The sequence below is a fragment of the Papio anubis genome, chromosome 7, assembly GCF_008728515.1.
Source record: "Papio anubis isolate 15944 chromosome 7, Panubis1.0, whole genome shotgun sequence".
Classification (NCBI taxonomy): domain Eukaryota; kingdom Metazoa; phylum Chordata; class Mammalia; order Primates; family Cercopithecidae; genus Papio; species Papio anubis.
In genome coordinates, this window is record NC_044982.1 from 109,550,549 (window position 1) to 109,573,000 (window position 22,452).

Sequence of the window (22,452 nt, forward strand, 5' to 3'; positions counted from 1 at the left end):
GCTAAACTATTAGAAGTTTCTCCATAGCAGCAATAAGGCTGTTTCACTTTCTTATTGTGAGTGTTCACTGGAGTAGCACTTTTAATTTCCTTTAAAACCTTTTCCTTTGCATTCACAATTTGATTAACTATTAGACACAAGAGGTGTAGTTTATGGTCTGTCTTGGCTTTTAACATGCCTTCTTCACTAAGCTTAATCATTTCTAGCTTTTGATTTAGTGTGGGAGATGTGCAACTCTTCCTTTTTACTTGAACACTTAGAGGCCACTTTAGGGCTATTAAGTGGACTAATTTCAAGTTTGTCATGTCTTAGAGAACAGTGAGGTCCCGGGAAAGGGAAAAGGACAGAGAACAAACAGGTTGTTGGTGGAGCTGTCAGAACACACACAACATTTATTGATTAAGTTTGTTTTATTACATGGGCATGGCTTGTGGTGCTCCAAAACAATTATAATAGTAACATTTAAAAGATTACAGGTCACCATAACAGATATAATAATAATAAAAAAGTTTGAAATATTATGAGAATTACCAAAATATGACACAGAGACACGAGTCAGCACATGCTGTTGGAAAAATAACGCTGACAGACTTGCTTCACACAGGGTTGACACAAACCTTCAATTTGTAAAGATGTGGTATTTGAGAAGCACAATAAAATGCAACAAAACGAGGTATGCTTGTACTTAATATCAGAATCTTTTGTATCCTGCCTGAGATATTGCATGCATATACAGATTGTAAGAATATACATGTATATGTAAGAGTCTGTATATTTATACATATGGTAATTTATATAAATTTGTTTACATCTAGCTTTTTCACTTAATAAATATCTGGCAGATCACTTTATATAAATTTTTATAGAGCTACTTCATTATTTATAATGACTGTATACTTTTCCATCCTATGTTTGGACTATATTTAACCATCAAATATCGAACATTTAAACTGTTTCTAATATTTTCTATCACAACACTGCTGCAATGAATATATTTATAATACATGGGTTTATCTGTAGAATATATAATCTAGAAGTGAAATAATTGTCAGTTAATTAAGTTAAAGTTTGATAGATATGATCAGATTACCTTTTATAGAGGTGATATCAAGTTACACTCTCTACAGAAGTGTTTAAGAGTATCACTTCTTGGCCTTTTGGCTAAGATCAAGTGTAGTATCTGTTCTTATCAGAAGTGTTTAAGAGTATCTCTTTCTCTACAGTTTTTCCAAAGTTGAATTTCATCCAACTTTTTGATGCTTATGAACCTGATATATAAATTTTTAAAACTCAGCATAAGTTCTAATTACACTGTTCTTGTTATAAAAAAGGTTGACTTTTTTTTCGTATGAAGAAAATCCATTTCTTTTTCTGTTTTGGGGAAATACGTCTTCATATACTTTGTCCATTTTCCTATTAAAGCATTCCACTTCTTACTGATTTGTATAGTTCTTTACCTATATTGGTGAATTTACCCAGTTGTGATATAAATTTAAAATATTTCTTCATAGTTTATTGCTTGTCTTTTTTAATGTTCTTGTCATGCAGAAAACTTTTTATATCTAAGTTATTACATTGATCCCATATTTTCCTTTGATAAGTTTTAGGTTTTGTGTTACAGTTAGAAAGATATCTGCTTTGTGAAATTATTTTTAAACTCTCATTTTTGTGGTGTTTAATAATTATACATATATATATTTATATTTGATCTGCTTGGCAAATAATCTCTTTTCTCCACTTCTTCTAAACACTGCTTTTATTATATGCTAAATTTTTGAATAAATTTGTGTCAATTTATGTACTCTACATTCATTTCCTTTGACCTGTCTGTGGATTCATGCCTCAGTACCATACATTTTTATTTAGTATAGCATGATAATATCTTGTAATATCTGGCAGAGCTTATCTCTTCTCCTGCAGTAGCAGGAGTTGGATGTCCATGGCATATACAATCTTAAAGGATTTTTAATACAGATTTTCAAATCTATTAGGATAGAGTTTAAAGTGTTATTCTTTATTTTCTTCCTCATCTATAGCTAGAGATCTATTCTTACTCCTAAGTTTGAATAGTCATTTGCTTTTCCTGAAGTTTTGCATAGTTTATGGGTTTAATGAAAAAAGCAGCCTCTGGATGAACTTATCAGTTTTACATTTTTTTTTTACTAATCATTAATTTTTGTTTATATCATTATTTTTCCTCCTCTTTTCCTTCATTTTTTGTCTGTAATATATGTCATTTACTTAATTTATATTTATTTTTTTATTTGGTAATAAATACACTTAATGCAATAAATCAGTTTTTGATTACTGCAGAGGTATTGATATGTAGCCTCCTCATTTTCATTTTTGTAACCATTTAATAATTACTCTTTCAATTTTTCTTTTACCCTAGAATTATTTAGGATACTGTTTGTTTTTCATATTTTCAAGTGATTGGATTTTTAAAATACAAATTTCATTTGACTTAGAAAATGAGTCCATGTAGTTTCTATTTTGGAGAGATTTTTTAACTAAAATTTTCTTTGTCATCCAATATAGGCCATAAATTGGCACTAGAACAAAGTGTAAGGTTTATAGGGCCCAGATTGTAATGTCAATGTGTTAAGTCTGTCTTACTAACTTTATTATTTAAGGCTTTTATATTATTATTGTATACCTTCCTCATTTTTGAAGCTTTAAAGAAGTGTATTGACCTCTCTCATTGCTATGCCTTTCATTTCTTTCTATTTAAAAACATATTTTGATGCAATCTTATTTGTTAACAATGCAATTTATTAAATATTCATGCCTTTATAAATTAGACTTCACAACAAAAAATGACAATGTCCTCTTTGTTTTACCCATGAAGTCTACTTTTGCTGATATTGATATTGCAACGCCTGTTTTTCTTCATGTTTTTCAGATATATCTTTGTACAACCTTAACTTTAGCATCTCAGCATCTCTTTTAAAAATTTTCATGATTCCCTAGCTCTTGGAAGTTTATGTTGTTGTTGTTGCTAGTGTAACAAACCCTCAGTCTTCTTATTTCTTAATGGAGATGATAATAGTAGTACCTGTCTCAAAGGGTTGCTGGAAGGACTAAATAAGATCATGTACGGCAAGTGCTGAACACAGTCTTATTATTATTATTAATCCCAAAGTGATAAAAATCATGCATTTCCTCTCTCTCTCTCTCACGTTTTGCCCTTGTCACCCAGGCTAGAGTGCAATAATGCCATCTCAGCTCACTGCAACTTCCACCTCCTGGGTTCAAGCGATTCTCCTGCCTCAGCCTCCTGAGTAGCTGGGATTACAGGTGGCCACCACCATGCCCAGCTAATTTTTGTATTTTTAGTAGAGACGGGGGTTTCATCATGTTGGCCAGGCTGGTCTTGAACTCCTGACCTCAGGTGACCCACCCGCCTTGGCCTCTCAAAGTGCTGGGATTACAGGTATGAGCCACTGCTCCCAGCCCATTGTTTTGTTTGTTTGTTTTTGTAAACTAAGTTTTCTTCTGTTATACTTTAAACCATAGGTTGCCTTGTTAACTAATAAACCTTGAATTTAAACAAACAGAAAATATACAGCCATTTGTTAAATTTAGTTATGGCCATTCTTATACTGAACAGGGAATAGGGCAAGATTTCCCTCTCAGACTTTAGGATTCTAAGCCCACGTGACCTGTAGTGACAAGGGGCAGCAAGGCATCAGGTATCATGGTTAAAGCGAGCTCCTCCGCAGCCAGCCCACTGCCTCCAGGGCCCAGCTCCACCCCCGCCTGCTCCCTAGCTGGCTAAGAGAGCTCAGATGACTTCCTTTACCTCCCCACCTACACACTCTCATCTGTGAAATGGGGATATTAACAGCACCTTTCTCATAGCTGTGTTGTGAAGATGAAATTAATGAATACATGCAAAGTGCTTAAATACCTGGCCAGTCGTGAATGCTACATACACAGGTGAGCTGTTAGCTGCTATTACTCATTCTCTGCTCTCCTCCCCTTCTCCGTCAGCACTGTCCAAGTTCCTCTTCACTTGTATACCAATTAGTTTTCATTAATTTGATTAAGTACAAGAAATATTTTCAGAGTACCTACTGTGTTTCAGACACTGTGCTGCTACTTGTAAGAAGCGCAATATCTATCACAGGAGACAGACATATAAATATAATAATGATAAGGCAGTGTAAATAGTAATTTAATAAAAACTCCAAACAATGAAATAATAGTAATAAGTCAGTGTAGAGTATAACAGTGGGAACATAAGTCGGGGGCAGAGGAGGCATAGAGAAGGGGCAGTTGCTTCTCTCTGGGGCAGGGGGAGGGAAGGCTCTGAAGAAGAAGGGAGCCCAGGAATGGATCTTGAGCTGGGTCTGAGCTGGAGTCTTAGGTGAGGAACCAGCAGGCAGGAAGGCATGGTGACCTGAAATAACATGACATTCCCACACCCATCTCTGCATGCCACCTCTCGTCCTCCAGTTGGGAACATCTCCCCATGTTGTTCACCTCCCTGAAGAAATGTCCCTTCTTCTGAAGTCCTGCTCAAGTCCTACTTTCTCCGAGAGTCCTGTCCCCAGCATCTGACTCGCTCTGACTCACCTGGCTTCCCTTGTGCTGTGACCACGCCTGTGTCTCGCTTCTCCCTGCTCCCAGGTGGCTGTACAGTGCTGGGCGCACGGTAAGTGCATGTTGATGGATAAAGTGATTACCAACACCATTAAATGACTAATGCTTTATCCCAACACCATGGCTGTGAGAGCCCATTTCCCACTGAAATTCCCACTGGTCTTTGAAGAGAGGAGATCAGGGTGATTTGTCTTTTCCTAGCTCATGCTACATGTCCCTTTTACATGATTCTCTCAGGAGCCCCAGGGAACATAAGGGACCTGGCTTGAGATTACAAAATGGCTGAGAAACAAAGAGGAGAGAGGTGCAGAAACCTGGCGAATACAGCCCTTGTCGCTGAAATGTCAGACCCACTGAAGTCAAGCCCATTAATCTTGTTTTATTGCAAGATTCAAAATCGCCATGCTATGGCAGCCACAAAATTGATAGATGGGTTTCTCTGTGTTCACCCAGTACCTTGGCTGCCTGGGAAACCAGACCTCAGATGAACAAGGAGAGGAAATTAAAACCGCCCTTGGAGGTTTTTCAGTAACTACTGCTAGAGAAAGACCCGGCATTCACGGTCTCTGGCCGCCAAGCTGCTTACACTTGGGTTTTACTGCGTTTTTTATAAGCAAATCAAAGAAATAGAAATGCTGAAACCATCGCGGTAAATCTTAAGCAGCTTCCCACTCCAGTGAGGGGCAGGAGCGGCCACAACCTGGCTGTCCTGTTGCTTAAGGCCATGGGGCTGTGATCTTGTTTGGCTTTTTGTTAATGACATAGGTGAAAAATAGAAATGCCTGCTTGTTTTAATTTGGGGTTCTTTGATCACTGGGGAGCTGAAACCTTTCTCCATATGTCAGTTTTCTAGTTGGATTCCATCTTTTGTAAATAGCCATTTTCCTTCTGCCACTAATGTAATTAATGATTCAGTTCAGCAGTTCCGCATGTACTGTGGGTCTAGCACATTCAGAGGTGAGGAAGGCATGGAGGTGAGTTATGTATGTCCCACTTCCTAACACAGTACAGGGGGAAAGAGAGAGAGTAGGAGGGAGAAAGGGAAACAGAATGTCACTTTGCTGCAATGTGGCTGATAAGGATACTTCCAGAATGTTTTCCCTGTTTTTTTTTTTTTTTTTTGCTTTTTAAACAAAAATTTTGGAGAACATAGAGATGTTTCTGTTCTTTTAATATTATCAATTACCTATCTTTTGTGATTACTTCTATCACTTTTTAAATATTCATTTTTGTTTCATTTTAACTTTCTGTGGTCAATTTTTTTTAAATCCCAAATCTGGCTGAAATTTATTTACATGTTAGATTTGTATGAGTTATAGGTCTTCCTTCTTTTTCTAAATTACTTTGATTTTGCAAACATTATATTGACTAATTCTTCCCTTTTCTGAGTGTTTTTTTTTTTTTTTGATAGCTCTTTTGTTTGTTATACATAAAATTCCCACATATACACACACAGGGATTATAATATTTATTTTCCTTTGTGCCGATACGTTGCTCTTTATTATTGTTGATTTTCAATACATTTAAATATCTGGCAGAACTAGCACATCCCAGAATTTTTTTGTAGTCTATCTTATTTATTCTTTCTTTTGACTATTAGGGATTTTTTTTTCCAGTTCCAAGAAAATATCCAGAGAAATTATTTTTGATCTTGTATTCAATCTATATATTTATTTAGGTAAACCAATATGTTTATAATATAATGTTAGGAGTAACACTCAAAATCCTAAGGAAATTGATCTCGGACAAAGGATTCTTAGCAAAGCAATTTTACTTCTGTGCAGAGGGGTGCCTCCTTGGCCAGTCGCCATGAGAGCACACCTGAACAAAGGGGCACGAGAGCCTTTATTCCTGACACAAGTCCTGCTCCTGTGTACATTCCCCTTTGGTCGGGGTCGGGTGGTACAATCTAAACTAATCTCGATTGGCTAAACATTTGATTTTTTTTAGGTAAGGTGGGCACATAAAAGAAAATGGAGAGGAAGGGGAAGGGGTGTCTGTAATGAGGTAGAAAGTTAGTCCTCTTCTCAAATAGGGAAAGGATGTCAGCTGGTACTGATAATGCCTGGTACTGTGGCGTGCCTGGGCATCTAACAAAGGCAAAAAGGGAAAAAGGAGAAAAAGGGAGGGGGTACTATGAATTAAAGAATAAAATATAGATCAGATTATTTGAAGAGAAACCTCATCATATCCCACAGTAACATGAATAGCACCATCCAGGAATGAATTATATTTTACTTTTATTCAAATTTCTTGTAATTTGTCCCAAAGTTTGATGCTTTGTTTATAAAGCCACTCACATGAGGATATATGTTTAGTATAATAATTTGTACACTTTGCTATAATTTAGATTAGATTTCTTTGTATTTTAGTAATGTGCAAGGAAATTATTATTTTATTTATGTGTACATCTTGTATCTGGTTAATTTTCTACACTTAAAAAATTAATTCTGGAGGTTTTCAGTTAAAACCTGCTTTTGGCGCCGCTCAGCCCAGGGCTGGGACCCCACCAGGGCTGGGACTGCCCGGCCTGGCCCCCGCCCGCGCCTCCCCGCGCCACCCCGCCCCTCCCAGTGCCTCCCAGCGCCACCCAGCGCCCCTCACCGTGCGCTTTCCACGCACCCGCCGGCGCGGCCAGACCGGGTAGCCAGAAAAATCATTTTTCACTTTGGGAGGCCGAGACGGGCGGATCACGAGGTCAGGAGATCGAGACCATCCTGGCTAACACGGTGAAACCCCGTCTCTACTGAAAAATACAAAAAAAACTAGCCGGGCGCGGTGGCCGGCGCCTGTAGTCCCAGCTACACGGGAGGCTGAGGCAGGAGAATGGCGTAAACCCGGGAGGCGGAGCTTGCAGTGAGCTGAGATCCGGCCACTGCACTCCAGCCTGGGCGACAGAGCGAGACTCCGTCTCAAAAAAAAAAAAAAAAAAGAAAAATCATTTTTCTTCGCTGGGAAGGTGAACATTTGTAGCATTGATTTCCCGGATCTGGCAACATGGCAAAAGATGCCGGTCTTATTGAAGCCAACGGAGAACTCAAGGTCTTCACAGACCAGAACCTTAGTCCCGGAAAAGTCGTGGTGTCCCTCGTGGCCGTTCACCCCTCCACCGTCAACCCGCTCAGGAAGCAGCTCTTGGCAAAAACCTTTGGACAGTCCAATGTCAACATTGCCCAGCAAGTGGTAATTGGTACGCCTCAGAGACCAGCAGCGTCAAACGCCCTGGTGGTAGGAAGCCCACACATCCCCAGCACTCACTTTGCCTCTCAGAGCCAGCCTTCCGACTCCTCACCTTGGGCTGCCGGGAAGCGCAACAGAAAAGGAGAGAAGAATGGCCAAGGGCCTGCGGCACTTCTCCATGAAGGTCTGCGAGAAGGTTCAGAGGAACGGGACCACTTCCTACAACGAAGTGGGGGACGAGCTGGTCTCGGAGTTCAGTGCTGCCGACAACCACATCTTACCAAACGAGTCAGGTTATGACCAGAACAGCATAAGACGGCGCGTCTACGATGCTGTAAACGTGCTGATGGCCATGAACATCATCTCCAAGGAGAAAAAGGAGATCAAGTGGATTGGTCTGCACACCAACTCGGCTCAGGAATGTCAGAACTTAGAGGTGGAAAGACAGAGGAGACTTGAAAGAATAAAACAGAAACAGTATCAACTTCAAAACTTATTCTACAGCAAATTGCCTTCAAGAACCTGGTGCAGAGAAACCGGCACTCAGAGCAGCAGGCCAGCCAGCCGCTGCCACCCAACTTGGTCATCCACCTGCCCTTCATCATCATCAACACCAGCAAGAAGACCATCATCGACTGCAGCATCTACAATGACAATTTCGAGTGTCTGTTTAATTTTGACAACACATTTGAAATTCACGATGACACAGAAGCGCTGAAGCAGATGGGCATGGCCTGCGGGCTGGAGTCTGGGAGCTGCTCTGCTGAAGACCTTAAAATGGCCAGAAGTCTGGTCCGAAAGGCTCTGGAGCCGTACGTGACAGAAATGGCTCAGGGAACGTTGGAGGCGTGTTCATCACGACGGCAGGTTCCAGGTCTAACGGCACGAGGTTCTCTGCCAGTAACCTGACCAACGGTGCAGCTAGGACGCTGGCCACAAGCCCCGATGGGTCTCAGTACAGCAGCTCCAGGGTGGAGACCCTGGTGTCTTAAGTCGGGGAGGACGACGAGGAGGATAATGTCTTCAACGAGAATGAGGAGGACGACTGACGTTCTCCCCACTTCAATTTCAGCTTCAGGAAAACGTTTACGGGAAAGAATTTTTTTTTTTTAATTGTGGGTTTTCTGTTTCCTTTTGGCCTACTCCCAAGGAGATATTGGTAAGCTATTGAATTTAGATATGCACCTCTGATAAGCAAGGATTGTTTCCCGTAGGATTAGGACGTGCTGTGGATGTGTGTTTTGATACCAGTGTACAGATGCAGAGTGTTTATTTACTGTTTAGGATTTTGTGTTTTCATTTTCTATTTTTCTTCAAGTGCAGAGTTCATTTTTGCCGCTGAACAGTTTTTGTTGAGTTGCTGAAGCAATTGTATTTCATCCACATTCATGAAAATGAAACGCCCTCCTGTTGTGGATGGTGATCACCTGATGCCGTTTATTTGCGTGAGTTTGGGCGGCGCCCCCGCTGGCAGATGGTGAGACTCTGTGGAGTTTGTTCAGTGGTACCATGTCCAAGCAAACAGCAGAATTCGACTTTCTAAACAGCCCCAAGCAAAACAGCAGAATTCAGCTTTCTAAACAATAAACACCATCAACCTTATTGACTTTATTGTCCCTTAAATTATATTGACTGTTGTGATTCCATCAAGTTTATACACTTTTCTCTCCCTATTTTGCAGCAACAAATTGCAAAGTGCTTTTGTTTCTTTGTTTTTGTTTGGTTAAAGCTTATTGCCACGCTGGTGCGGCTATGGAGGCTATCTGGAAGGCTTGAAATGGTTTATTGCTTATAATAAAATTTGGCTGATTTCTTGCAGGCAGCGTTTGGAAACATTTTATTATATAGTTGTTTATATACTTGTAATTCTATCATTTAAAGACATGTACTGAAACAAATGTATTTATTTCATAAGTATCTTCCTGTAATCTATTATAAAATTGAAATTAAATATAGAGAATGTTTTAGCAATTTTTTAGCTCAAAATTTGTCAATCATTTTTAATAGTTCTTTTTTTATAAAAAGAAAAAGGAATTTAAGGACAGGCAGTAGTCTCTTTTAAAATTTATTCATAAAACTCATTAACTGCACAGTTGCTATTAGCTGCCTGTTCTAAAATGATAGTCTTTTTATTGAAACACAAACTTTTCTGTAATATTTTATGGAATATAAAGAGACTTTAATTGTTTGACTAGTTTAACTTGGCACTGGTTAGTTTTTATTAATAAAACGTGCATGGGCATTTAAAAAACAAACAAAAAACAAACAAAACCCCCCCTGCTTTTGTAGATATTCAGTCATACCATCAGCATATAATGGCACTTTGTCTCTTTCTAATTAATCTATATCACTGTTAACTGTCTTTTCTTTCTTATGTTGTTTCAAGACTCTATTATAAAAATGGTGGTAGACAACAGTCTTTGTTCCTGAGGTAAATGGAAAGTTTTTGGTACAGTGTCACCTTTGAGCATAATCTTGAGGATATTGAGCTAAAAATATTATTTTTATTGTAACAATGCCAGCAACACGAACACTGATATTGGTGTCTACTGTGTAGTATTGTGTGCCAGGCACTGTTCTAGGCTCTTTCTATATATGTAACTTCATACAATCCTCACATGAAACCATTATTTCCATGCTACAGGGGGGTCATGGGGCACAACGAGGTTGGTAACTGACCAAGTCACTAACAGAAAGAGGACATGAATCCAGGCATCTGGCTCCAAAGACCAGATTTAGCTGCTTCTAAAGAACATGAGTTTATCCATGTTACAAAGCGTATTTTATTAGAATTGATCAAACTAACTGGAGCAAATAAGATTTTCACATCTATTAAAATGACCATGAGACTTTTCTTCCTTAGTCTAATAGTGACTTCTAATAGATTGCTCCCTACTGAGGCTTCATTCTGTCATTCACAGGATAAGCTTCATTGGGTCCATAGAACGTTCTTTTATTTGTTATTGATTTTCTTTAGTTTGTAGTTTAAGATTTTGGTTTTTTTGTATACGTAAGAGTGACTGGTTTAGTTTCTAGTCTTTCTGGTTATGTGATTTCTTTTAAAAGAGTTTCTTCTTTATTATAATTTGTTTATTTTGAGAAATCTACAAAGTGGAGAAAACTGCAAAAAAGTAGTACAACCTCTAGAATCGGAAAGTTGTCAACATCTTGGTATATTTGCTTCAAGGCTTGTTTCGTTTTTCCTAAAACATATGAAAATTTCAAGATAAAAAAATAAGTTCGCCTTAATTCTACTTCTAGATATATACCCAGAAGAATTAAAAGCAGGGGCTCAAAAAATATTTGCACAACATGCTTATGGCAGCATTACTCACAGGAACCAAAAGGTGGAAGCAACTCAGGTGTCCACTGATGGATGAATAGATACATGAAATGTGGCATAGCGATACCATGGAATATTATTTAGCCTTAAAAAGGAAGCAAATTTTTTTTTTTTTTTAAGACAAGAGTCTTACTCTGTCGTCCAGGCTGGAGTGCAGTGGCGCGATCTCGGCTCACTGCAAGCTCCGCCTCCCGGGTTCACGCCATTCTCCTGCCTCAGCCTCCCGAGTAGCTGGGACTACAGGCACCTGCCACCACACCCAGCTAATTTTTTGTATTTTTAGTAGAGATGGGGTTTCACCGTGTTAGCCAAGATGGTCTCGATCTCCTGACCTCGTGATCCGCCCGCCTCGGCCTCCCAAAGTACTGGGATTAAAATTCTGACACGTGCTACAACATGGATGAACAATGAAAACATTATGCTATGTGAAGTAAGCCAATCAGGAAAAAATAAATATTTATAATTTCACTCATATAAGCTACCCAGACTGGTCAAATTCACAGAGACGTAAAGAATGAAGGTTGCCAGGGAGTGAGGGAGAGTGAAATGGGAAGTTAGCACTTAATATGTACAGAGTTTCAGAAAAAATAAATATTTATAATTTCACTCATATAAGCTACCCAGACTGGTCAAATTCACAGAGACATAAAGAATGAAGGTTGCCAGGGAGTGAGGGAGAGTGAAATGGGAAGTTAGCACTTAATATGTACAGAGTTTCAGTTTTGCCAGATGAAAGCATTCTGGAGATGGATGGTGGTTGCACAACAACATACAGGTACTAAATGCCACTGAACTGTGTGTGTAGAAGTGGTTAAGATGGCAACATTTATGTGTATTTTATCACAGTTAAGTAAAAAAGAAGTCCCCCTTATTTTACATTCCCAGTGTCATTCTTGTCTCAGGTGTCCAGAGGGAATCATTGTCATGAATTGATTATAGTATCTTGCAGTCTATCTTTTATGGTTTTACAAACATACATATGAATCTATGAAAGGTTTACAGCATTCTTTTGTGTTTCCTAAAATTTCCATTGAAAGTAATATGCTGCATGGAACATTCAACAATTGGACTTTTATCACTACATTTTATTTATGTATTTCTTTATTGTTATTTAAATGCAGTTCAATTCTTTTTGCTGTTTCAAACAATCCCATAGTGAGTGTGTCTGTTTACAGAATATGTGCCCGAGATTATCCAAAGTGTAGACCTGGAACTGAATGACTGGGTCACAGCATGAATGTTTTCAGTGATCCTAGATAATGTCAATTTGCTCTGAAAGTTATTATTCAAATTTAAATACCAGCCAGCAGAGGACCAGAGTACCCGTTTCCCCCTAGCTTCAGCAAGATCAGTATTGACATTTAAAATTTAGTTTTTGCCAACCTGCTAGGTGTGAAACGTTATCTCCTTGTTTAATTCGCCTTTCCTTGAGTACTGGTGAGCTGGAAAACCTTTTCACATGTTTATGAACCACTGGTTTTCTCATCTCAGAATCACCTGATCTTTGTCTTTGCTTTTTTTTTGACATGAAGTCTCACTCTGTCGCCCTGGCTGGAGTGCAGTGGCACGATCTTGGCTCACTGCAACCTCTGCCTCTCTGGTTCAAGAGATTCTCCTGCCTTAGCCTCCCGAGTAACTGGGATTACAGGCGTGCACGACCACACCCAGCTAATTTTTGCATTTTCAGTAAAGATGGGGTTTCGCCTTGTTGGCCTGACTGGTCTCAAACTCCTGACCTCAGATGATCTGCCCACCTCAGCCTCCCGAAGTGGTTTTTTTTCTTTATTGATTTGAAATTTATTAGATATTTTGGAAATTAATTATTTGTCCCTACAGATATCACAAATATATTTTCTAGTCTTTTCATTTAACTTTGTTTTTTATCATACCAAAGATTTTAATTTTGATGTAGTCAGATTTAAAAATATTTTTCATTATGATCTATGCTTGTTATCTTTAAGAAATTATCCCCTACCCTTGGCCCATAAAAATATTATCAGATATATTCTTCTAATTGATTTCAAATTTTTTTTCTAAGGTAGATTTTAATCAATATGAAATTTGGAAACCTTATGATCTCTTCTGCAAGTGTGGAAATTTGAAATTAATAGGATGAATTAAATTTTTCTTTATTGCTTAAGTAGTAGTGGTATTGGATAGAGATTATGAGTGTTCTAAATATTTAGATAGGTTTATCAACAAATACATAAGGATCACTGAGAAATTACAATGACATATCCTCACTTCCTTTTTGCTTTTAGCTCTGCCTGTTTGGGGGTGCTATGTGATCCTCATGCGTACACCCACACAAGCATGTACACGTGCACACACACACACACAGATGTGTAAAGAATATCTATTCTTGACATTTGTAAATTCTTCACCATACAACTATATGTAATATTGCCACATACCTTACACTTGTCCTTTCTGCTTAGTTGCTAGATTCTCATTCTCCTTTCTAATGATCTGTTCTGTGATTCAGATATTGTTAAAAGGTTGACCAGGAGCTTGTCTGTTTTGTTTTCCTCTCAAAGTTCTAGTTTTTAGTAACACTGCTGTTATCACTACTCTTACAGCAACAGCCATGACCACTTCATCTCAAGATTTAGTGAGCCCTTATCCATTATTCACCAGACACTGTGCTGTGAGCTTTACCAGGCATTTACTTTCATTTAATTTTTACAACAATCTTATATATAAAGTTGTTATATTTTACAGATGGGAAACATGAGAAAGTAGGGCACAGAGAAATGAACTAAATGTTCCAAAGTTGCAGAGCTGTGTGTATTGAAATCGAGCTGCAAACCCAGCTTCACCTGACCTAAGATAAAGGGCTTGTAGTCCCTACATTCCACTGCCTTCTTCTTTTTTTCCCCTTCTCATTCCATTATTTCTCGTTTCCATTTTTTGCCAGTATTATTTCATTTCTTCTATTTTCTCCTGATGGGATTTGTTTTCCGTTCATTCTCACTTCTTGCTTTCATTGCCTCACTCTCTTGCTGTCGTGTTTTACACACAGTAGTGTGTAGGATGTTATTTTTAGTTTCTATATATTTGAGTTTTTTCTCTTTTTAACATATAATATGAATGTTTAACTCATTGCATTTTGATCTGAAAATATTAGCCATAAAAATTCTGCCATAAGGTATTCATCAATGTTTTCTTCACGATTTAGCATATGATCACTTTTTTTTGCTTATAGACCGAGTACATATACTTTAAAAGAAAAAGTAATCCATATTTTTGCATTACAAGATTTGAAATAAGTCTATTAGATGTACTGTTTTTATTGTGTCATCCATTTTTTTCTAGTTCCTCATTTACTTTCTAAATACTTGGGTCTGTAATAGGCTGATAACAGTAAATTATATTCTTACACCCAAGCATGTTTTTGTTTGATTTCTTATGTATTTTTACAGTTTTTGCCTTATACACTTGCAAGTCTTACGTAAAGTTTTTACTTTTAAGCACCATGGTGTCCAGAATTAATCCTGCTGTTCTTTGATTTAAATTCAGCAGGCATATTTGGGCCCAATAATTCATTTTTAAACTTTTATTACCTTTCTGCCACTGAAGCAGAAGCAGATCTTATGGACAACTTAACACTGACTTTTAAAAATTCTAATCTTTACATAGCTTGAGACAGGCCACTTATATCCATTTTCATTACCACCATGCTGTCACTTCATTTCATGTCTTCTTGTCCTCTGTCGTCTTTTTTGATTTTTGATGTATAGTTCAATAAATGACTATGTTATACTTTGTTTTCTGTCTAAAGATTTTTTTTTTTTTTCGAAACTGAGTTTTGTTCTGTTGCCCAGGCTGGAGTGCAGAGCGCAATCTTGGCTCACTTCAACCTCTACCTCCCGGGTTCAAGTGATTCTCCTGCCTCAACCTCCTGAGTAGCTGGGACTACAGGCATGCACCACCACGCCCAGCTAATTTTTGTATTTTTATTAGAGACAGGGTTTCACCATGTTGGCAAGGATGGTCTTGATCTCCTGACCTTGTAATCTGCCTGCCTCGGCCTCCCAAAGTGCTGGGATTACAGGTGTGAGCCACTGCGCCCGGCCTAAAGATGTGTTTTTAAGAGGTTACTCTAATTTTAAAATAAAAATATTTATGATCAATTTACAAGACACTCCACTAACATTCGTAAAGCTATAATCCTCATTTTTAAACTTTCCAGACAAAGGCAACTTTTAACCCTCCTTCTTAACTGCTGAGAGATATTAGAGGTTTTGCTACTTTTCCTTCTTCCTTCTTTCCCCTCCCATTCTTCATTGATACAATTTGATTTTTGATCCCACTTTATCTTTTCTCATCATTTTTTAGTTCTAATTATTTGTAGCTTGTTTTGGAGCCACAACTTTAGTTAATAAAATCAATTCTCAACAGCTAATTCTATTTTCTACTGTTCTATTATTACCTTATCCTTGACATTCTTCTTGGCATTGATGACTTTTTAAAGTGAGCAGATGGTCATATAGGCATCCCCAGGTGTTTTTCCATTTCCAGTTTCCCCTTTTCCTCTTTATTTTTGAGAGTGTTCACCACAGAGTGGGTTCCTATGAGGTTTATCACCTGAGGGTAGATGGTTGTAAAGTGAAATACTGTAGACCTCACTAAGAAGTAACTGTGCACCCACAGCACTCTCAGAGAACATCCTAATTCTTAAAGTATTGTAAAAGCATCAGTCCATTTTCTTCTATGATTGCTTTTACATTTGGTAGAGAAAAAATGAAGAAAGAAATGATGACCTCTATTCAGCACTGTTACAGACTGGATCATGTCTTCTTAAAATTCACAGGCTGAATCCCTAACCCCCAATGTAACTGTATTTGGGATAGGGCCTTAAAGATGTAATAGAGGTGCAGTGAGGTCCTAAGAGTGGGCCTTAATCCAGCATGACTGCTGTCCATATAAGAAGAGGAAGAGACACCAGGAGTGTGTGTGGACTGAGAAAGACCCACAGCAAGAAAGGCACCATCTATTAAGCCAGGAAGAGAGGCTCACCAGAAACCACCCTGCTGTCACCTTGATCTTGGCCTTCCAACCTCCGAACCAGGAGAAAATAAATTTCTATTGCTTAAGCCACCCAGTAAGTGATATTTTGTCATGGCAGCCCTAGAAAATGAATTCAAGCACTTAGTCTGTGCCAAGAGTGGTACAAAATGTTTAATCCCTGACAACAACCCTATGTGGCATTTTTACTGTAGTGTCGTGAATGAGGAAATTGAACCTTGAAGTGACTTGCTCAGGTCAACAGTTTGTAATTGATGAAGCTAGAATTGAAACCAAAATCTTTCTGATTCCAGATCACATCCTTTTCCTTCACTGTCACTGCCTCCTAGTAAATTCAGATTCTAGTTCCTTTAAGTGGAATCTGGTCTTGCTTCTTTGCAAAGTGTGAAACGTTATTTCAGTTGTTCACGCTGCTGCTCACATCAGTTGGCATCAACCCTGGAAATCCACTCACTCTGAGCATCCAGGGAGCATGAACCCCACCCCCGTGCCTCTGTGAGGATGTTTCCTTTCCCTCCCTCTAGGTCTAGTTGCTGCTAGCTTTCTTCAGATCTCAACTTTTACTCCACCTGTGCAATGCAGTCATTCCTGATTCCCATTATTCTAATATTATACTCACAATCCTTTGTGTTCCCTTTCTTCCTTCTCCTTCCTTCCTTCCTTCCTTCCTTTCACAAGTGGATAATTGTGGGTTCATTTATGTAATTATTTTAATACTTTCCCCTGCACTGATCTGTAAACTCCATGGGAGTATGCACTCTGTATTCCTCATCACTGGGAACACACAGCCTGACCTGCAGCAGGCATGCATAGACATCTGTAGAATAGAGGAGCAAGGGAACGAATGACTCTAAGAAGCCTGCTTCTCCCATCCAGCCTTACTTGGAAGATATGCCCCAATCTCGCTGCAGGAAGGGGCCTCCTGAATTACCCAGAGACAGATCTCTAAGTGTTGCACCTAGAAGGTGGAGGACAAGGACCAAACCTGGAGTCCTGGACCTCAACTTGAGACATAACACTCTCTCTTCCCAGCTGGGTGAGAAACTTAAATTCTCTGGCCCTCAGTCTTTCCATGTAGAAAAGAAATGAGTTGGACCAGGTGTTCCTTATTGTTCTAGAGGTCCACACATTCTGTGATTCTGTGCCATCACTGGGCACAGCCCCTCCTGTTACAATGGGGGATTGGGAATTCTAAGAGGACTCATCCCATCTTCAGATAGTTACAGAACACAGATGGTAGACTGGGACCTATGGGTTCCTCAGAGCACATGGGGCCACTGGAGCAGTAGCTGGGCTTCAGTGAGTCAGAAGTCCAGGGAAGGAGGAGCCTGAAGTCTGGGTCAAATCTGTAGGCAAGAGCAGGATGGTGCAACCCACCCTTTGATGCTTATTGAGCCACAGGCTTTCTTTTCTTCATCATCACCTCCCCTGTCCAGGCCAAGTGTACCCCTGGGCTTCAAAGACTATCCTGCTGTGACTCAGCACGCCTACCACCTTGAAGCATTGGCAAGAGCATGGAGACAGAGGTGTGGCTTCTACAAAATTATGTTACTCAGGAAGGGAAGTTTTGTAAATTCTGAAATCTCTGCAAACATGGGATAATTAGGTCGTACAATGGCTAATGAATTTAATGCAGATAATTGCAATTTAATGCACATTGACAAAACAATTTAAAGTCCTGATACACATCAATGGCTTCTGATTCCTTGGGAATGCTTCCGAGATGAAGAGGTCTGCTCCGTGCTTTAATACAAAAGGTATTTTATGTCTCAGAGCAAGGGAGTGCAGGGTGGGGTCCTTTAAGGCATCTACTTGCCAAGAGTGAGTTCACATCCTCCTCTTCCCCTTGCTTTCGCCAAATGCACAAACAAGGCCATTGGTTGATAATGAGCAAGAGATAATTCACTGGAATGAAGGCTCCACAAATCGAAAAGACATATGTTCTAATGCAGTATACACTTAACTTTGGAGACCAGCTTTAAGATACAGCTTGCTAGTTTGTAAAGCCAAAGCTAATCTTAAAGGGAACAGGAGCCCAGGTCTTAGAGCCTATAGAGCAGTAATTTGAAACCCTTTACAGACCATAAGAGACAAAAAGAGGAATGTGAGGCCCCTAGGGCCCCTGTTTCTAAAATCAGGGCTAACTCTTTGGAAATGCGACAACAATGTGTTATGGGGGTCCCAAGGCCAAGTCACACTTTCCACCAGAATGGAACTTACCTGAGTGGGTCCTGACTTACCTCTAAGCTACTTAACCAGTCACTGAATATCTAGTAGAAGCAATGCACAGAGCAGACCGGTAAGAGGATTTAAGCTAGAGGTCTGTGTTGTTTGACCTGTGCAGGGAAACTTTAAGTGAGAATCCCGTTTCCTTCCTTCCTTCCTTCCTCTCCTCTCCTTCCTTCCTTCCTTCCTTCCTTCCTTCCTTCCTTCCTTCCTTCCTTCCTTCCTTCCTTCCTTCCTTTCTTTTCTCTCTCTCTCTTTCTCTTTCTTTTCTTTTCTTTTCTTTTCTTTTAGACAGAGTTTCACTCTTGTCACCCAGGCTGGAGTGCAATGGCATGATCTCAGCTCACTGTAACCTCCGCATCCAAATGATTCTCCGGCCTCAGTGTCCTGATCAGCTGGGATTACAGGCGCACGCCACCACCCCAGCTACTTTTGTATTTTTAGTAGAGACGGGGTTTCACCATGTTGGCCAGGCTGATGTCTGGCGCCTGACCTCAGGTGATCCGCCTGCCTCGGCTTCCCAAAGTGCTGGGATTACAGGTGTGAGCTACCGCGCCCAGCAGAGAATCACATTTTCTAGATTCTTTTGAACAATCACAGGGTCTAACCACAATGGATCTGTGTTCTTACATGCCAGTAATCATGCAGGCCTAAGGAGCTGCTCTCTTTAGATGGGCAGGTGTTCTCCTGATCTCTGCATCCCAGACTCTAGGTTGTCTTCTTTCATTTAGGCCACCTTCTTGGTCCCAGGAGGCATTTGGATTTGAGTTCTCTAGTCCACCTGTGCAGGTACTGAACTGGAAGTGAGATCTAAAGATGAAATCTGATGAAGTATGTTGGATACAAATAGTCTCATTTACGCAACAATCTGTAAGCATCTATTCTGTGCCAGGCTGTGTGCTGGTGCTGAGAATATGAAGATGGAAAGTCCTCATTGAGTGTTCTTAAGAGCTTACCATCTCTAGGGGGAGACAGACATGTACATAGATGGACTGAAATACAAAGTGATTGCTATAGTTACCCAGAGAACATGGATATGAAATGTTAAACCTTAGTGTCCTGGCCACTCTAGTCTGAAGAATGGTTAATGGTGTTCTATAGGTAGGCCTTGGGCTGAGCAATTGGGAATCAATGTTAGTGCCGACTGTAAGCAAGAAATGACTTTTCCTACTAAGGGGCTGAAAGAGCCTTCTCATTGGTTTAGCAGGCTAGAAAAAAAAAAACCAAAAAAACAAACAAAAAAAAACAGCTGCAAAAGTTTGCCTGGTCGTAGAGAATGCGTGCTGCAGCATTATGTAGCTGTTTTAGCACTTTTTAAAGAAAGAATGCGAGATACTGTTTGCATTTGGAGCAAAGTGTGAATACAGACTAAAGCTTAAGTATCACGTTTCTTTATGCTTTTAAAACTCTTTGAGCTGTTATAAGAGATAATTTTGTTAATGTTACTATGGTACGTGATAGCCAATGGTGAGGGAATGGAAGTCTCTCTAGAAGAGACTGAGGAAAGGCTGGGAACCAAGGTTTTTGAGAAGTCTGCCCCTATTTATGTTTAGTAAGTGTCAAGAGGTAGCCTGAGCCTAGTTAGAGTTAACCCGTCTTTGGATAAAGAAGTCTTATTACTGAAATACTGGATTTTTAATACACTAGTTCACTATTTGGTATTCTGTATACCCCTTCAAGCAGTTTTTTCCCACTCACAACAAACTATACTTTATACAATTCTGGATGCTAAAACTTAGGAATTTTCTCTTTACATAAATTTTGGCTCCATTCTTTCTGGAACAATCTAATTGATCAAAACTGGGAGTTCTCAAGTGAATACAAAAGGAGCAGGCCATAGCTTTATTTATTAGAGAGACTGTCAGAAACTTGAGATCTTTTGGCCTATGATAATACCATTTATTTTTGCATTGCTTCACAGTTTGCCACGTGTTTTTACATCATCTCATTTGATCCTAAACAGCTTGACAGAGCAACTGCTATCGAAATATTACACATGGGAAAAATGAGCCTCAGGGAAGTTAAACGACTTGACCAAGATCTGCTCATAGTCACAAGTATTTTTTTTTCAGAGGTTGTAATGTCTCATATTTAGTCCTTTGCCATCTATGTTGATTTGCTTTTGTCTATTTCCTCATTATTGAAGTATATACTTTAAATATATACGTTAAAGTATCAAAATATCATAGAGAAACATTTGAACTATATTCAGGAAATATGTTTAAAGATATTTATATATTGCCCTACAAAACTTAACATTTAAAACTGATAATATCTGTAATGACATCAGAATGAAAGAAAAAAAGTTGTACAGTGTATATTCCTTTGTTTGAATCCCAATCTTTTTCATAGGTAATGACAGATGCCTTATTGTGAAGCTTATTTATAATAGTAGTAAACCTAACTGGATTTGGATGAAGAAGTCTTAATACTGGAAAAAAAAATCAGAGTTCTAGGGCAAGAATCAGAAGCACGAGTGCAGGTGAGATCGCATGGGAGCAGAACACTGCGGGGCTCACAAGAGAATCAGACTGGCCCGGCCTAGGGACGTCTCTGGCTAAGCTAACTCTGGGCTCCCACCGTAATCCAAGTCAGACTGAGCATTTGATCTCTCTAAGCAATGGGAATAGCAGCATAATGCTACAGCTCGCACCCTTAACAGACCATCCTTAGCAGCTTTGTTCCTTGGTTTTAATATCTATGCTATGCCTATTTTTTTGTAGGATGTTCACACATTTTGTTGTCTTCTTCATTAAGTGCTGACTGTAAAGTATGACCCAAATGGTGTTGTAAACAGATGGCTTGCGTGAACATACACTTAGAATTCAGATTGTGGTACCTGGTGGAAAAAGAAAACAACAGTTAAGGCTTGCCATTGCAAGATCCTATCATGTTGCCATTTGCTTCCATTTGTATCTGGGCAGGTTACATGGTGTGCCACAATGGAACTATGGGTGAAGTGTGTGAGAGCCCAGAGGAAAGAATAGCTGAATTTTCCTGGGAGAGTCAGGGTGGGTCTCACCCAGGAAGGAACCCTGGGGCCAACACTTGAAGGAGAAAAAATCTGTGGGATAGATAAATCCTACTGGGACAGGTGAAGGAGGGGGGTAGTCTTTGAATTTGGCCTTGAAGGGTGTAAACCCTTTGACCAAGCAAAAATGAGGAGAAAAGGACATCCCAGTAGGGAGGAAAAGCATGCAAAAGTTGGAGTAGGCACAAAATAGTGGAGGATTATAGGAAATCAGCACTAAGGCCCAGAATAGCAGATTAATGCCAGGCCAGTGCCACGGAAAATCAGAAGGTGTTCATTGATGAGTATGGTGCTATGAAATGAGTGATTTGATGAACAGAACTCTGTCTTGAAACATATGCTCATCAGTGGAGTTCAAGGTGAGTTTATGGAGGAGAAACTGGCAACAGTGATCTTTAGCTACCTCCTTCCTCTCTGAGGTTCAGCTCTATAATTTCAGAAACACAGGAATTTGGTGGCAGGATCATTGTCAAGATTGTAAAAAATGTGTATAATGCACACTGTAAGGTGCCCAGCACCTGGCATACAGTAGCTGCTCAGCAAATAGCCTCTCCCTCTCCTCTCTGTTCCCGTGAGCTGCATGTCAAGCTGGATCCTGGCTGTCTCAGCTGCCAGGTTATGCAGGGCCACAGGCAACCTTCATTTTAGCTGCTAAAAGGTAGTGATGGACTGAGGTGCCAATAGTTTTTTTTAACGCTAAAGAGTACACGTGTAAGAATGATCCTTCTCACATTCTGACACCTTGATAACATCTCATTTATTTATAGCGTTAGCTAATTAACACCAAATGTCAGCGTGCCTACAACTAAAATATTCTATTATTTCAGTGTCTCTTTTCAGATTACTATGCTGTGTGGATAATTCTTCATTTGTGGGCAAGATAAAAATGAAACTTTACAAGAAGATCCTTAGGGAGCCTGACTGGTAGCTGGGATTATGGCATTCTCCATTTCTCATCTCTGGCCATGGTGAAATTAGCTGTGCTCTGTTATTTTTGGCTTCGTGATCTTAAAAAAGTCACGTAAGCCCTGTGAGCTTC

The 22,452-nt window shown here is 39.5% G+C and overlaps 2 pseudogenes; both read left to right on the top strand.

Annotated features, from left to right (window-relative positions):
• The first annotated feature begins 1,141 nt into the window (after positions 1-1,141).
• On the top strand, positions 1,142-1,273 carry LOC116276239 (annotated as a pseudogene).
• Positions 1,274-7,543: 6,270 nt separating this feature from the next.
• On the top strand, positions 7,544-20,816 carry LOC101007442 (annotated as a pseudogene).
• The last annotated feature ends 1,636 nt before the right edge of the window (positions 20,817-22,452 follow it).